Source organism: Ranitomeya variabilis, chromosome 4 (assembly GCF_051348905.1).
Source record: "Ranitomeya variabilis isolate aRanVar5 chromosome 4, aRanVar5.hap1, whole genome shotgun sequence".
Classification (NCBI taxonomy): domain Eukaryota; kingdom Metazoa; phylum Chordata; class Amphibia; order Anura; family Dendrobatidae; genus Ranitomeya; species Ranitomeya variabilis.
The window spans coordinates 198,643,134-198,660,439 of NC_135235.1; the positions used below are offsets into that span (position 1 = coordinate 198,643,134).

The window sequence follows — 17,306 nt, forward strand, 5'->3', positions numbered from 1 at the left end:
CCACTGGACTACTCTGGATAAATTGGAACCTAGCCGAAGAAAGAAGTCTTGTATTAAGTGGATAAACAGGGATATGTGTGTGTATATGTAACATATGCACACCCAAAATGACTCATGTGAGCTCAAGATATTCTTTGATCTGCATTGGAGAGGTTTGTGCACGCTCTGTAACCTGTGCAGAGGTCACTATACAGGGAAGGAGAAGGAATGGAATGATGGATCTTGTTGTGAATGGAACCACATCCATGTTTGTGTGTATGTGTGTGTGTATATATATATATATATATATATATATATATATATATATATATATATATATACCAAAAGTTTGGACACACCTTCTCGTTTAAAGATTTTTCTGTATTTTCATGACGATGAAAATTGTACATTCACACTGAAGGCATCAAAACTACGAATAAACATGTGGAATTATATACTTAACAAAAAAGTGTGAAACGACTGAAAATATGTCTTATATTCTAGGTTCTTCAAAGTAGCCACCTTTTGCTTTGATGACTGCTTTGCACAGTCTTGGCTTTCTCTTGATGAGCTTCAAGAGGTAGTCACCGGAAATGGTTTTCACTTCACAGGTGCGCCCTGTCAGGTTTAATAAGTGGGATTTCTTGCCTTATAAATAGGGTTGGGACCATCAGTTGTGTTGAGCAGAAGTCTGGTGGATACACAGCTGATAGTCCTACTGAATAGACTGTTAGAATTTGTGTTATGGCAAGAAAAAAGCAGCTAAGTAAAGAAAAACGAGTGGCCATCATTACTTTAAGAAATGAAGGTCAGTCAGTCCGAAAAATTGGGAAAACTTTGAAAGTGTCCCCAAGTGCAGTGGCAAAAACGATCAAGCGCTACAAAGAAACTGGCTCAAATGAGGACCGCCCCAGGAAATTATATACATATGTGCGAGTCTTACACTATTCACAACAAAATCAATGATCCCTCCCCCTCCCTGTAAAAAATGACCTCTGCACAGGTCGCGCAACACACCCAGGGCCCTCTTTAGTACAGGTGAAAGATCACGTGTCAGCCGTAAAAGATGACCTGTCACCAGATCAAAAATGACCGGTTTTTGCTTTTTTTTAAAAAAATTATTTCTGATGCTCCCATGAGTATTGTTTGTATTTTCTTTTTTCTTATTTTAATCCACCATATGGGCCTAAAGAGATGTGCCTTTTTTTTCTTACTGCTTTTATGATCTTTGCCCAGACTCACAGGATCCTCTTGGGCGTGTCTTTAGGCTGCTTTGCATTATTACCCTGTGAGCCACACCCCTTTGTAAGGATTATAAAAGTTAGCACTAAGTAAAATTGTCCATATCTCTGGAACTGTGTGGTGGATTATTAAAAAGTTGGAATACTCATGAGCAGCAGGTTTATTCCTTTATAGGATCAAAAGCTGGACCCTTTTAGCCTAGTGACAGGTCATTTTAAAAGCTAAAGCTGAAACCGAAAGATGACTGCTCCCATAATCATGTACAGAAAGTATAAAACATTCTCCCACAAAGAGCAAAAAACAAAGAAAACATTAGTATCTTGTGTTAATTAGTAAAAGGAATCCAGGTGATACATTCCCTTTAGATTTTATACCCTATATCAATATTCTGCCACCTGTGGCCCTCAAGCTGTGGCATGCACTGATGCTGGGACGTGGTGTTACTGTTACGGAAAATTGAAGTTTATCAGATATCATCAACATTTTAAGAATATTTGAATCCTAATTTGCACTATAGAACTTTTGCGCAAAATGCTTCATATGTTCGGGAAATGAATGATTATACCGAGAAAACTATTCCCTTTTTCTATGTTTAGCTGAAAGGCCTTTTTTTTGTTTCCATTTTTCATATTATTCCACAATTATAGCTTTCAGCTTTCAAAACACAAGTTAATTGATGGCCCCAGGAGAAATATTCCCAGAAAATGTGCAATGTTTGTTAGCGATTTTATAATTAAAGCGTGGAGTAAAAAGTTGGCCTCACTTTTGCTCTTTGCACAGTCGTCTAAATAATTGCATAGATAATGAACTGCTGGAATTCCTGAGCATTAGTGAGTTTGTAACTTTTTAGGGTTTCCTGTGCATTCATTGTATATCTTCAAGAGCCAAAGGAAATAACCCCTTTGGAGCCTTCCTGCCCAACTCTGCCACTTGCAAATAAGACAGATGTTGTATCGGGGGAAGGCCAGACCCTTTTCCCCACCCCCTTCAACATCAAGTACAAAAGGTTTGGCAACCATTCAAGAGTTCCCAGCAGTTGTCTGACTTCCCAGCAGGTCAGTTCAGGCCTTAACCCCTTGTGAGCTGACGCTGCCTAACACTACTTCATATGTAACTTATTTCTCTCAAAGTGCCTCTTTTTTCCCTTTGGGTAATATGAGAGCTGCTCTACAGTCCAGCCTGCAACATTTCTCGCAATTCACCACCAATGCTCGGCATGTGAAGAACTCCCCTCCCCGCTTGATCCTTCTATCTCATGGTCAAGCACATTAGTGTTCACTTCTCACAGTAATCACGGTTACAGAGAATATTAATATGTATACGGAGCGCCATGGGATTTGTTGGCAGAACTGTAGACCCTTTACTTCGTTGCCAAGTTTAGTGGCCTTGTAAAAGTACGTGAAAAGTGCGTTCACATTTCGAAGGGTCTAATCAACTAAAAACAAGCGCGAAATAAACTTTTTTTTTTTTACAACTCTTAGTATACCCTGTCAGTTCCACTATAGTGGGAGTGCTGACAATTAAACTGAAATAGAATAATTGCCCAATATTTATGTACCCCCCAAAATTGTCATGAGATCAAAGTTACCCATTTGCTCTAATTATTTTTGGACAATTAAGCCAAAAAATTACATTCCACGCCAACTTTTTCCAATATTTCCGTCCCTTTCATATAGTCCTCTCGTCCGCAAATATTCTAGCATAATGCCCTGTAATCACATGAAATATGGCAAAGACCCAAAAAATATTGGCAGTTCTCCTTGAGACCCCTAAAGTCTCCAAACTATAAAAATACCCTAGATTATTGGTCCCACACCAGTGTCTCCCTGCTCAAGGGAATGCCAATGTCAACTCTATCAGTGTCCACAGAGGGCATTATTGAGGGGGATCCTCAGGGGAATTATTTAAGGGGGTAGTCAGGGGCATACTACTCTATAAGAAGCACTTGGGGGATGATTACTCTTGTAAGGAGGCACAAGGTACATTATTACTTTATGAGGTCACTTGTGAAATTATTACTTTATAAGGGGGACCTAGGGGCATTATTATTTTATAAGATGTCACTCAAGAAATTACAACATTCTAAGGGGCCTCTATGATTTCTTTGCATAGAATGTAAACTATTTGCATAAAATGATAATGATTACTTGTAAGGCGGGCAGTCAGCAGACAAATTACTTTAGCACTCTGGGGGATTATGACTTTTATAAGAAGGTAGATGGTACTTTATTACTTTATTAGGGGGCACTAGGAGCATTATTACTTTGTAAGGGGGCATTTTAGAAGGTGTTTCTAAGATGGTTTGCGACCATCTTTCAGAGTTGAATGTGGTGCTACTAGTAAGAAAGATTGGTGACCCTGTTGGGATGTCCTGAATTAGTCTTTGTTCACAAATTAGTTTGAAGCCTCCTTTGGAGTTTCCATCCCCATGTGTTTTTTATGGTAAGAATAAAGCAAATTTTAGACAGTTTGAGCATAAACATAATAATAATATAGTACTGATGTAAGTCAGATAACTTATTTTCTTGTCCCGTATGTCATTTATGTTAAAGGGAAAGGAATACTTTTTGAAAAAGCATCTGGCTTCTCTAACTTCCAACGATCAGCTTTTTTCAAGATGAGAAGCCACTGCCAAACCCCCATTACATTTCACAGTTGCAATCTATGTGTAAAGTTGAGTAAGTTTGTAAATACTTTACTCTATGGCATTTGTTCTGATTTTAGTTAAAAGATTACTCTCCAAAACAAAAGTCAGCCCCTATCTATGGGATAGGTTTTCTGATTCTGGGATCCAAAGCCTATATTCTCAGGATCACAATGGGTCGCAATTAGACATGAGCAAATAAAGTCAAGTTGCATGGAATTCTACTTGAATTTTCTAAAAATCTGCATTTGTCAGAATGCACATTTTTTGTAATTTGCTTCTATGTGCAATCAGGAGAAAAGCGTCAATATGTTGTCATTTTTTTATTTGTAAAGTGCCATCAAAATGTAAAAAAAAATCTTTATATTCACTTTTCTGGCCTCCCCTTGTCACCCGTCCGGTTCTCGTTGCATCTTCAGATCACCTCCACTTGCACTGGAATCCTTGGGCATCTAATGCTGGGCCAGAGGACTTTTGAGTTTGATCAGAGCTTGGGAGGGTTTTGTGCATGCGTGTGTAGGGATATGAACTGTCTTACCCTGTTCCTGCCCCTGAAGACAACAATTGTGTCATGTGTTTAGTGTCATGCAGTTTTACATGTAATAGTGATGTGCATCTTATGCAATATGGTAATGTACAGCATGTTAAGTGTTAATGCATGATGCCTTGGAGTGGGCCTGGTCTTCTGACATCTCGAAGTTGGTGGACATGGAATTACTTGAGGGGCAGGTGGCCAGTCCTGGGTGTACTGACAAAGTTAAGGGAGAATCCCTGAGGCTGGAGTCAGTGGGCTTAGGGGCAGTCTAGGATGATCGAGTGGCAGGGATGAAAAGGTATTATACTAAGGAAGGAAGAAATGTGAAATGCTGTGCTCTATCCCACATGTCTCCAACTGATGAACTTGAACTGATTAGTAAACAATTGCAAACAGTAATGTGATTGGTTTTCCCTGAATTGTGTGCGGCGGCTCCTGAGGAGGGATGCCTAGAGGCAGCAGAGGCTTGAGGCCTACAGGTCAGTGTGATGCACCCCACACCTGACAGCGGACTGGGACACTGTTTGTCATGAGCTGCCTGCACTTTACACGTGCATATGGTCACGGCGTCATGATGTCCTGGCGTGCACCATGACCTTGTGCGCGCAGGCTCAGAACCCTCCTAGGCCACATCAATGCTGGAAGACCTTGCCCGAGTGGGAGGCCCAGGGATTTCAACATGAGTGGAAGCAATCTGAAGATGCGGCAAGGACTTTACAGGTGACTGTGAGAAGTGGAGAGGTGAGCAGTGTGTATAAGGATTTCTTTTTTATGTATTATGTTTATTATGAACCGGGAACTCAAGGGACATTAAATTTGCATAAAAAACTTCTTGGCAAATCAAGTTTTCCAAGGAAAAACATGCGAACAGGCAAATTTTACCTTCTACTGATCTCTAGTCCCAATGTATAGACCCTCAGCGATCCCAAAAAGGCTCTGGCTCCTATGATTTACATGCTCGACCTCTGCTCTTTTCACTGTCTATATGAATGCTGGACAAAGCAGGGTTCAGTGCTCAGTTATTACTGACATTCCCATAGACAATTGATAGGTGGTCGAGCATGTGCACCTCTGCGTCATTCAATGTGAGGTTCTGTAGAACCCAGTTCCCAGGATCTAGAGCCACCTTCTTGTGATCCATGTGGTTCCCAATGTTTGGACCCCAAGTGATTCATGTCTGTTTTCCCATGCCTACCTAAAAACGCAACAGAGTGAGTAGAAAACTTACAGGGCATACTGAGGTTTATACAGTTGGCTTACCTAAAGAGCTATCCAAAGAAATGATGGCATGTGTCTAAGTGTAAGACAAGTTTCATACATTATTTTTTTTTTTTCAATACATGAAAAATGTCCTGTGTTTTCTTTTTAGTGTGCTTTCTATTATTTGGTCCATGTGTCAACTTACACAAACCTTCTCCTATCCAATAAACAGTAAAATATATCCCACAGATCAAAGTAGGACTCTATTTTATTTTATTTTTATGGAAAATCATTCTCTAAAAATAAGACTTATGAAAAAGGGCATGGATTGTAATGGCTCTGTGATGTGAAAATAAGGCCCTTAGTAAGCATCATTTCTCCTTTTCAAGTCAAAAGTAACCACAATTTGCTCGCTCTTTATTCCTGCTGTTCCCCTGAATATTTGTTTTTTCGTTTTTTTTAAATCTGTCAAATGGTTACAGAGATATGGGCCTTTTTATTTAGTGCTAATTTTTATGGTCTTTACAAGGAAGAGTGGCTCATAGGATCCTCTGAGGCGTGTCTTTAGGCTGCTCTGCATAATGACCCTGTGTACACCGCCCCTTTTTAAAGAACATAAAGATTAGCACTAAATAAAAAGGCTTATAGCTCTTAAACTGTATGGCCAATTTAAAAAAAGACAAAAATCAGAATACTGAGGGGAGCAGTGGGAACAAAATAAGGTAAAGAACTGGCTACTTTTACCTGGTGACAGAGCCTCTTGTTTTGTGGCTCATAGTCACGTACAAACATTAGCAATAGTACTCTGACCATGTGGATCCAAAAATAAGCCCAATAATATCCCCAAGAATAAGGTTTGAACTTGTAATCCTTGTAAAAGCCATCTGTAGATAAGCAGTGTCTGGTATGGCGTGTGCTCGTATTCTGACTTCAGGCCTTGATGGTCATATGTGTTTCCTAAATTAGAAAGTGATCTTGGTGCCTCCAGTTTCCTCTTACATGGTGGTCTGATTTCAGTGTCTGCACTTGCTACATTAGTTTTTCTTTATAAGGTCCCACTACACATTACACACGGGGCTTGGTGTATGAACAACTGTGCAGAAAATGAAGCGGTGGTTCATAGCACCCATAACATGTAACTGGCTTCATAACTTTCACCAAGTTGTAGGCTCACCTGCTCCCATTCATTCATACGCGAGACTTTACATCTCATTACTTATATTTGCTGATCATGTCATATTTTTAGAGCAGTTTAAGAAATGAAGGCCGAGCTCTTGTTGGTTGCTATGGACATTTCACTGACAGACAGCATTGAGGCCCTTGTATCTATTTCCTCCTGAATTTTTATTTTTCAGTTCCACTAATCAGAAAATGAAGAGTTAACGTCATAGACCAACTTTTTTCACCAAAATTAAGTGCAGAATAATAAAGGGTTATTGTAGATTATGCTTTTTTGAGGGAGAGGCTTTGGTGTCAGAGTAGAATATGGGGGATACATATGAGAAATCATGGAGACAGTTGTGTGAAAAGCAAACTATGGGGAGCAAAGACAGGTCTGGGAGGGGGTCTCAAGCTTTGTTAACCCCTCCCGACATGTACATGTCACTGGCGGACACAGACAGAAGAGCACCCCTGCGCACGAGCCGAGTATGGGTCCTTTACAGTCCAATAGCTCATCATAATAAGCTGTTTCCTGCTTTGGAGTAGGAAGTGGGCCCCCTTACCACTTGGGCTCCTGTTTCACAAATGGTGTATCTGATCTTGGTGCTTGTACAACGCATATCAAGAGTGCGTGTATGGAACGGGCTCAGGAGCCGAGCTCGTTGCATACTGGGCAGATGCCAGCTCCACTCCTGAAAACACAAGAAAAAGTGCTAAAGAAAAACACTCGTAACAATCGCCCTGTTTGTTTCAATGGAAAACAGCATGCTTTTGAGCCTCCTTTAAAAGTTTCAAGCCCTCAAAGACGCCAAGCCGTTAAATGAAATGATCTGTCCATTTCGCAGGCATTTTCCCCCACGGATGGCGCTCCATGCAATAGAAGTCAATGGCAAGGCATCTTTTTGAGCATTTTGTAAGCATTTTCACTAGAGATCGGCGGACCCCTGGATGTTTGGGTCTCACGGGTTCAGCCAAAAAGTTACAAATACAAAAATTGTGGGTTCGGGTACCAGAACAGCCTTGCATGGGGACCCCTCTATTCTTGATAACCAGCCTTGCTGAAGCTGACAGCTGAAGCTGACAGAAAGCAGGCCAATCAGTGGTGTAGGTGGAGTTATACAGAACTCAGCAGTCAGAGAACTGTTAAAACTGAGGGAGATAAATCTGGTGAAATGGTCCATTTAAATTATAAATGGGGTTAGCCCTAGGATATGTGCCTAATGTACATTGGGTTCCCACCACTTGGAACCCCACCAATTATACGAAAGAGGGTCCAGTGCCCTGCATTTAAATGGGGTGTGACCATGCATAGAGGCAGTGGTATCTGAGCACGTGTGACCGCATCTTCATTCAAATGGGAGATGTGAGATCATCAGCAATCATACATGTATTTCTTATCCTTTCTGCTAGTGTCAGGAGCTGAACCCACTTCACTCACAAAAGATCCTGGTTGTGATACACAGCTGGCATCTGGCTTCAACAGAAGATCACTGCTGTTTATCCATCTAAATGTCAATCACTAACAATGGCATTTAAAAGGGGCAATTGCTAAGGGTAACTGTTGATGGGTTACCATGGTGGTCGGGGGACTGCTGATGGCTCTAATGGTTGTCATATTGTTACTTCTGTGAAGCCCAGCCATGGACTATCCTACATAGGAGACCATCATTTACACTACAGCAGTATTGCAGTTTATAAAACAAAGGATCGCAAGTTTAAGGCCCTCAAGGGACTAAATTTTAGAAATATTAGAAAAAAAGTTATAAAAATTTGAATCACCCCTCAATTCCCAAAATATAAAATAAATAATTATAAATAATACACATATTTGGTATCGCTGCGTCTTTAAAAGTTCAATCTATCAAAATATAAAATTGATTAATCTGTACAGTATCAGCCATAAAAAGAAAGGAGATTGAGGGAAAAAATCCAATAAAAAAAGACCCTGTGTGAACATACCCCAAGGGTTCATTTCCATTAGCAATTTTTCTTCATGTTTAAGGAAAAAAATATTTTTATACAATAATAGAACTGTTTTCTATTATGAAAATCGAAGCAAAAAAAAAAATGCAACATACCTTGTTGCACATTCACATGTTATTTTATTGGCATAAGTGTGCTCTCGAAGCTTTTCACGGATAGAACTCGTACCTATTATAGTCTATGGGGCTGTTCACATGTCTGCTATTTGTTGTGGGCCAAGTGGTCTGTGCAAAATCACGGAGACATGTCCGATGTTGATCCAAATGTCGGCTTAAAACTCAGGAGTGAAAGCCTATGGGACTGTGAAAAATTGGGCAACATTCATATGCCATCTTTGTGCTGTCCATTTTTCAAGCACTGATAGATAAAAGAATGTGTAGAAGCATTTTTTTCCCAGACCACATATTTCCACCATATAACCACCAAATAATGCCACATACAAGGGATAAATACAGCCACACCCTGACCAGATCTCATAGTGATCGAATAATACTACATACAAGGGAGAAATACTGCCACACCTGTGACCAGATCACATATTACCACCACATAGTGACTGAATAATACCACATACAAGGAAAAAAAATACTGCCACAGCATGACCAGACCGAATAATACTACATACAAGGGAGAAATACTGCCACACCTGTGACCAGATCGCATATTACCACCACATAGTGACTGAATAATACCACATACAAGGAAAAAATACTGCCACAGCATGACCAGACCACATAGTGACCGAATAATACTACATACAAGGGAGAAATACTGCCACACCCATGACATATAGCAACCAAATAACACAACATAGAAGGACAAATTCCACAACAACATACAAGGACAAATACCACAACACCATAGCAAGACCACATATTACCCCCACATAGTGACCAAATGATGCCACATACAAAGAACAAATACCACTACACCATGACCATATCACATTACCACCACATAGTGAATGAATAAAACCACATGCAAGGACAAATACCACCACATCAGGACCAGAGCACATATTAGCAGTACGTAGCGACCAAATAATACCTCATAGAAGGACTAATACTCCCACACCATTACAAGGCTGCATATTATAAGCCTATAACTACCAAATTATATCACAAGGGAGAAATACCACCACACGATGACTGGACTACATATTTCACCACATAGTGACCAAATAATACCACATGCTGTACAAGGGATAAATACTATTACACCATGACAGGACCACATATTGTTCCCAGCAACACCCCTACTTGCATGCCTGCATGGCTTCCCATCACCCACCATGCAGGGACACTGAAGTACTCACCATCCCAGGCTGTACAGTGAGCTCCTTGTCCTCTTCTTGATGTGTGCAGTGAGGTTATGGTTCTCTGCTTGCTGTGCATGCTTAAGGCGCCTGCACATGAACCTCCTGATTCTTAAAGAGACAGTGCACGCATTCCTAATGTGTCCCCAGCCTATTGCTGAGAGGCACTTGGTACTTAAGGCACCTCCACCTGTTGGGAGTTGCCTGAGTAACATTCTCTTTCAGTGTGTTTGTGCAACTGCTAGTTGCCAGATCATTTCCTGCTCCTGCCACCTGTTATAAACTGGTGGCCTAGGAGCAGCATGGACGAGCTCTGGAGTAGGTGGCCTCTATACTGACCGCAGACCCTGAACTTAACACATCAACTAGAAGTAGCTGTGGGATGTTCCTGTCACTCCCTAGACACCTCGTCACGGCCGGAGGACTAATTACACCTATAGGAAGAAACAGGAATACTATCTTGCCTCAGAGAAAATACCCAAAGGAAAGGCAGCCCCCCACAAATATTGACTGTGAGAGGAGAGAGAAATTACAAACGCGGACTGAAAACAGAATTTAGCAAAGGAGGCCACGCTACCTAGAAAGAAAAGACAGGAAAGAGTACTGTGTGGTCAGAATAGAAAATACTACAAAATCCACCACAGAGAATACAAAAATCTCCACACCTAACTAAAGGCATGGAGGGTAACTCTGTGACTCCAGAGCTTCCAACTTGGCTGAGTAAATCTTAACACAGACAAAGCTGGACAAGAAAAAACATAGCAATTCACAGAACTATTAAGTCCACCGCATGTGGACTGCAAAAACAGAGCCAGGACTTATCTTTGGTGATTTTGACAATCCAGAAGGAGAAACCAAGAGAGATGTGGATCCCTAGAAAACAATGGACAACTGGCACTCACTAAAGGAAGAAGCCAGACTAAATAGCCCCGTCCAAAGTGGAAGCAGCTGATGACTGTTGTGAAGGACAAACAGCAGCACTACCACTTATAACCACCGGAGGGAGCCTAAGAGCAGAACCTACAACAGAATTCACAACAGTACCCCCCCCTTGAGGAGGGGTCACCGAACCCTCACCAGAGCCCCCAGGCCGATCCGGATGAGCCAAATGGAAGGCACGAACCAAATCGTCAGCATGAATATCGGAGGCAACAACCCAAGAATTATCCTCCTGGCCATAACCCTTCCACTTGACAAGATACTGAAGCCTCCGTCTAGAAAAACGAGAATCCAAGATCTTCTCCACAACATACTCCAACTCCCCATCAATCAACACCGGGGCAGGAGGATCAACAGAGGGAACCACGGGCACCACATATTTCCACAACAAAGATCTATGAAAAACATTATGGATGGAAAAAGAGGCTGGAAGGGCCAAACGAAAAGACACTGGATTGATAATCTCAGAAATCCTATAAGGACCAATAAACCGTGGCTTGAACTTCGGGGAAGAAACCTTCATAGGAACATGACGAGAAGACAACCAGACCAAATTCCCAACCCGAAGCCGGGAACCCACACGCCGACGACGGTTGGCAAAACGCTGAGCCTCCTCCTGAGACAACACCAAATTGTCCACAACATGAGCCCAAATCTGCTGCAACCTGTCAACCACAGAGTCCACCCCAGGACAATCAGAAGACTCAACCTGCCCTGAAGAAAAACGAGGATGAAACCCAGAATTACAAAAGAATGGTGACACCAAGGTAGCAGAACTAGCCTGATTATTAAGGGCAAACTCGGCCAATGGCAAGAAAGCCACCCAATCATCCTGATCGGCAGACACAAAGCATCTCAAATAAGTTTCCAAAGTCTGGTTAGTTCGCTCGGTTTGGCCGTTTGTCTGAGGATGAAATGCGGAACAAAAAGACAAATCAATGCCCAGCTTAGCACAAAAGGACCGCCAAAACCTAGAAACAAACTGGGAACCTCTATCAGACACAATATTCTCCGGAATGCCATGCAAACGAACCACATGCTGAAAAAACAACGGAACCAACTCAGAAGAGGAAGGCAACTTAGGCAAAGGTACCAAATGAACCATCTTAGAAAACCGGTCACAGACCACCCAGATAACAGACATCCTCTGGGAAACAGGAAGATCGGAAATAAAATCCATAGAAATATGCGTCCAAGGCCTCTCAGGGACCGGCAAAGGCAAAAGCAACCCACTGGCACGGGAGCAGCAAGGTTTGGCCCGCGCACAAGTCCCACAGGACTGCACAAAAGAACGCACATCCCGTGACAAAGAAGGCCACCAAAAGGACCTACTAACCAAATCTCTGGTACCAAAAATCCCAGGATGGCCAGCCAACACAGAACAGTGAACCTCAGAAATCACTTTACTAGTCCATCTGTCAGGAACAAACAGTTTCCCCGCTGGACAGCGATCAAGTTTATCAGCCTGAAACTCCTGAAGAGCCCGTCTCAAATCAGGGGAGATGGCAGAAAGAATCACCCCCTCCTTAAGAATACCAAACGGCTCAAGAATCCCAGGGGAATCAGGCAAGAAACTCCTAGAGAGGGCATCAGCCTTAACATTCTTAGAACCTGGAAGATACGAGACAACAAAATCAAAACGGGAGAAAAACAGGGACCATCGGGCCTGTCTAGGATTCAGCCGTTTGGCAGACTCGAGGTAAATCAGATTCTTATGATCGGTCAAGACCACAATACGGTGCTTGGCCCCCTCAAGCCAATGTCGCCACTCCTCAAATGCCCACTTCATAGCCAACAACTCACGATTGCCGACATCATAATTGCATTCCGCAGGCGAAAACGTTCGAGAAAAGAAGGCACACGGTTTCATCAAGGAACCATCAGAATTCCTCTGAGACAAAACGGCCCCTGCCCCAATCTCAGAAGCGTCAACCTCAACCTGAAAAGGAAGAGAAACATCCGGCTGACGCAACACAGGGGCAGAAGTAAATCGGCGCTTAAGCTCCTGAAAGGCAGAAACGGCCTCAGAGGACCAATTAGCTACATCAGCGCCCTTCCTCGTCAAATCGGTCAGGGGTTTAACCACACTGGAGAAGTTGGCAATGAAACGGCGATAAAAATTAGCAAAGCCCAAAAATTTCTGAAGGCTCTTCACGGATGTGGGCTGGATCCAATCATGAATGGCCTGAACCTTAGCCGGATCCATTTCTATAGATGATGGAGAAAAAATGAAGCCCAAAAAAGAAACCTTCTGTACTCCAAAGAAGCACTTAGACCCCTTCACAAACAAGGCATTGTCATGAAGGACCTGAAATACCATCCTAACTTGTTTCACATGAGACTCCCAATCATCTGAAAAAATCAAAATATCATCCAAATATACAATCATGAATTTATCAAGATAATTCCGAAAAATATCATGCATGAAGGACTGAAACACAGATGGGGCATTAGAGAGTCCGAATGGCATCACAAGATACTCAAAATGGCCCTCGGGCGTATTAAACGCAGTTTTCCATTCGTCACCCTGCTTAATACGAACCAGATTATATGCCCCTCGAAGGTCAATCTTAGTAAACCAACTAGCCCCTTAATTCTGGCAAACAAATCAGAAAGCAAAGGCAAAGGGTATTGGAATTTGACCGTGATCTTATTCAAGAGGCGATAATCAATACAGGGTCTCGAGCCATCCTTCTTGGCAACAAAAAACAAAACCTGCTCCTAATGGAGAAGAAGATGGCTGAATATGCCCCTTCTCCAAAGACTCCCTTACATAGCTCCGCATGGCGGCATGTTCAGGCACAGACAGGTTGAAAAGTCGGCCCTTAGGAAATTTACAGCCTGGAATCAAATCAATAGCACAATCACAGTCCCTATGCGGTGGAAGGGAACTGGACTTGGGCTCATCGAAAACATCCTGGAAATCTGACAGAAACTCAGGAATTTCAGAAGAGGGGGAAGAGGAAATTGACATCAGAGGAACGTCATCGTGAACCCCCTGACAACCCCAACTAGTCACAGACATAGATTTCCAATCCAACACCGGATTATGTACCTGTAACCATGGAAACCCCAGCACAACAGCATCATGCAAATTATGTAACACCAGGAAGCGACAATCTTCCTGATGGGCTGGCGCCATGCACATGGTTAACTGTGTCCAAAACTGAGGTTTATTTTTAGCCAATGGTGTAGCATCAATCCCCCTCAAAGGGATAGGACTCCGCAAAGGCTGTAAGGAAAAACCACAACGTCTGGCAAATTCTAAGTCCATTAAATTTAAAGCGGTGCCTGAATCCACAAATGCCATGACAGAGAATGACGATAATGAGCAGATCAGGGTCACAGATAACAGAAATTTAGGTTGTACAGTACTGATAGTAACGGAATTAGCTATTCTCTTGGCACGCTTAGGGCAATCAGAAATAACATGAGCAGAATCGCCGCAGTAAAAGCACAACCTATTCTGACGTCTGAATCCTTGGCGTTCTGCTCTAGACACAATCCTATCACACTGTATAGGCTCAGGATTCCGCTCGGAAGACAACGCCATAGTGTGCACAACTCTGCGCTCACACAAGCGCCGATCAATTTGAATGGCCGGAGACATAGAATCACTCAGACCTGCAGGCGTGGGGAAGCCCACCATAACATCTTTAACAGATTCAGAAAGACCCTTTCTGAAAATTGCCGCCAAAGCATCCTCATTCCACTTAGTAAGCACAGACCATTTTCTGAATTTCTGGCAATATGACTCTGCCGCTTCTTGACCCTGACACAGGGCCAAAAGTGTTTTCTCAGCATGCTCTACAGAGTTAGGTTCGTCATACAATAACCCAAGCGCCTGAAAAAAGGTGTCTACATTAAGCAAGGCCGGATTCCCAGATTCCAGGGAAAATGCCCCATCCTGCGGGTCACCACGCAACGGAGAAATGACAATTTTTACCTACTGGATGGGATCACCAGAGGAACGGGGCTTAAGAGCAAAAAACAGTTTACAGTTATTTTTAAAGCTCAAAAATTTGGACCTGTCCCCGAAGAACAGATCGGGGGTAGGAATTCTAGGCTCTAAAACAGGAGTCTGCACGATATAATCAGAAATACCCTGTACTCTAGCAGCAAGTTGATCCACCCGAGAAGCAAGTTCCTGAACATCCATGTCAACGCCTAACTCCTGAGCCACCCAGAAGTGAAGAGGGAAAAAAAAACACAACAGAGTACAGAAAAAAAAATGGCTCAGCACTTTCTTTCCCTTCTTTTGAGATGCGGTTAACTCATTGTTGGCCAGTTGTTCTGTTAAGAACTGGTGGCCTAGGAGCAGCATGGACGAGCTCTGGAGTAGGTGGCCTCTATACTGACCGCAGACCCTGAACTTAACACATCAACTAGAAGTAGCCGTGGGATGTTCCTGTCACTCCCTAGACACCTCATCACGACCGGAGGACTAATTACACCTAAAGGAAGAAACAGGAATACTATCTTGCCTCAGAGAAAATACCCAAAGGAAAGGCAGCCCCCCACAAATATTGACTGTGAGAGGAGAGGGAAATTACAAACGCAGACTGAAAACAGAATTTAGCAAAGGAGGCCACGCTACCTAGAAAGAAAAGACAGGAAAGAGTACTGTGCGGTCAGTATAAAAAATACTACAAAATCCACCACAGAGAATACAAAAATCTCCACACCTAACTAAAGGCATGGAGGGTAACTCTGTGACTCCAGAGCTTCCAACTTGGCTGAGTAAATCTTAACACAGACAAAGCTGGACAAGAAAAAACATAGCAATTCACAGAACTATTAAGTCCACCGCATGTGGACTGCAAAAACAGAGCCAGGACTTACCTTTGGTGATTTTGACAATCCAGAAGGAGAAACCAAGAGAGATGTGGATCCCTAGAAAACAAAGGACAACTGGCACTCACTAAAGGAATAAGCCAGACTAAATAGCCCCGTCCAAAGTGGAAGCAGCTGATGACTGTTGTGAAGGACAAACAGCAGCACTACCACTTATAACCACCGGAGGGAGCCTAAGAGCAGAACCCACAACAGAATTCACAACAGCCACCCTAAAGGCTGAATACCTAACCCGGAACCCTGAATCTGTGAATCTGTACCTGAACTTTCCTGTTTCTGTTACCCTGGGGGCTGAATACCCAGGCCTGAACCCTGAACCTGTGTCTGTCCTTGTTTGAATTAGGGCCAATCCCTGAACCTGTTTGTATCTAGGTCTGGATCTTTTCCTAAATTACCTGTGTCTGATTCTGTATCAGTCTCTAAAACTTGCAATGTCTGAACCAGTACCTATCTCTAAAACCTGCCGTGTCTGAACCAGTGCCTATCTCTAATATTTTGCCTCTGTGCAACATTAGTAATTTGCATGTACTCTTGCTACTTCATTGTAAGTACCGTATTTTCCGGCGTACAAGACGACTTTTTAACCCCTAAAAATTGTCCCAAAAGTCGGGGGTCGTCTTGTACGCCGGGTACGGCGTGTGCAGGGAGCGATGCTGGATGATTCCCAGGGTCTCAAGGAGAGGAGACTCTCCTTCAGGCCCTGGGATCCATATTCATGTTAAAAATAAAGAATAAAAATAAAAAATATGTATATACTCACCCCTCCGAGAAGCCTGGCTCTCACCGCTGTCAGCGTCTGCCTCCGTTCCTAAGAATTGCGAGCCTGAAGGACCTTTGATGACGTCACGGTCAGGTGACTGGTCACATGAGCGGTCACGGACCAATCACAGGCCAGTCACCTGACCGTGACATCATCGAGGTCCTTCAGGCTGCATTTCTTAGGAACGGAGGCAGACGCTTGCAGCGGTGACAGCCAGGCTTCTCGGAAGGGTGAGCATATACATATTTTTTATTTTTATTCTTTATTTTTAACATGAATATGGATCCCAGGGCCTGAAGGAGAGTCTCCTCTCCTTCAGACCCTGGGAACCACACGCTGTATAAGATGACTGGGCTTATAAGATGACCCCAGTCTTATACAGCGGGCATATCCCAAATTCCATATTTTATATGGAAAAGTTGGGGGTCGTCTTATACGCCCAGTCGTCTTATACACCAGAAAATACGGTACTTTGTGGAAGTCTGGCTCTGGCTGTCCTATGTGTACCTGTCTGTTATGATCCTTAGTGGCTGAGGATCACAGAATGAACTAGCTAAGTAACTGAACATAGAACGAGCTCTAGGGAGGTGGTAACTGGACTGACCGCAAACCTGATCCTAACCAAACACACTAAAGGTAGCCGGTGAACGTGCCTAAATTCCTGGACGTCTCGACGCAGCCTGAGAAACTTGCT

At 42.9% G+C, this 17,306-nt stretch overlaps 1 long non-coding RNA gene across 1 annotated transcript in view; it reads right to left on the reverse strand.

The window, feature by feature from the left end:
* LOC143768588 (uncharacterized) overlaps positions 1-16,675 on the reverse strand; it is a 32,662-nt gene extending 15,987 nt beyond the window's left edge. Inside the window, exons 1-2 of the long non-coding RNA XR_013213956.1 lie at positions 16,613-16,675; positions 15,841-15,891 (exon numbers count right to left, since the gene is read on the reverse strand). This is a non-coding gene — a long non-coding RNA (uncharacterized LOC143768588). The remainder of the gene's footprint in view (positions 1-15,840; positions 15,892-16,612) is intronic.
* Between the last annotated feature and the right edge of the window lie 631 nt (positions 16,676-17,306).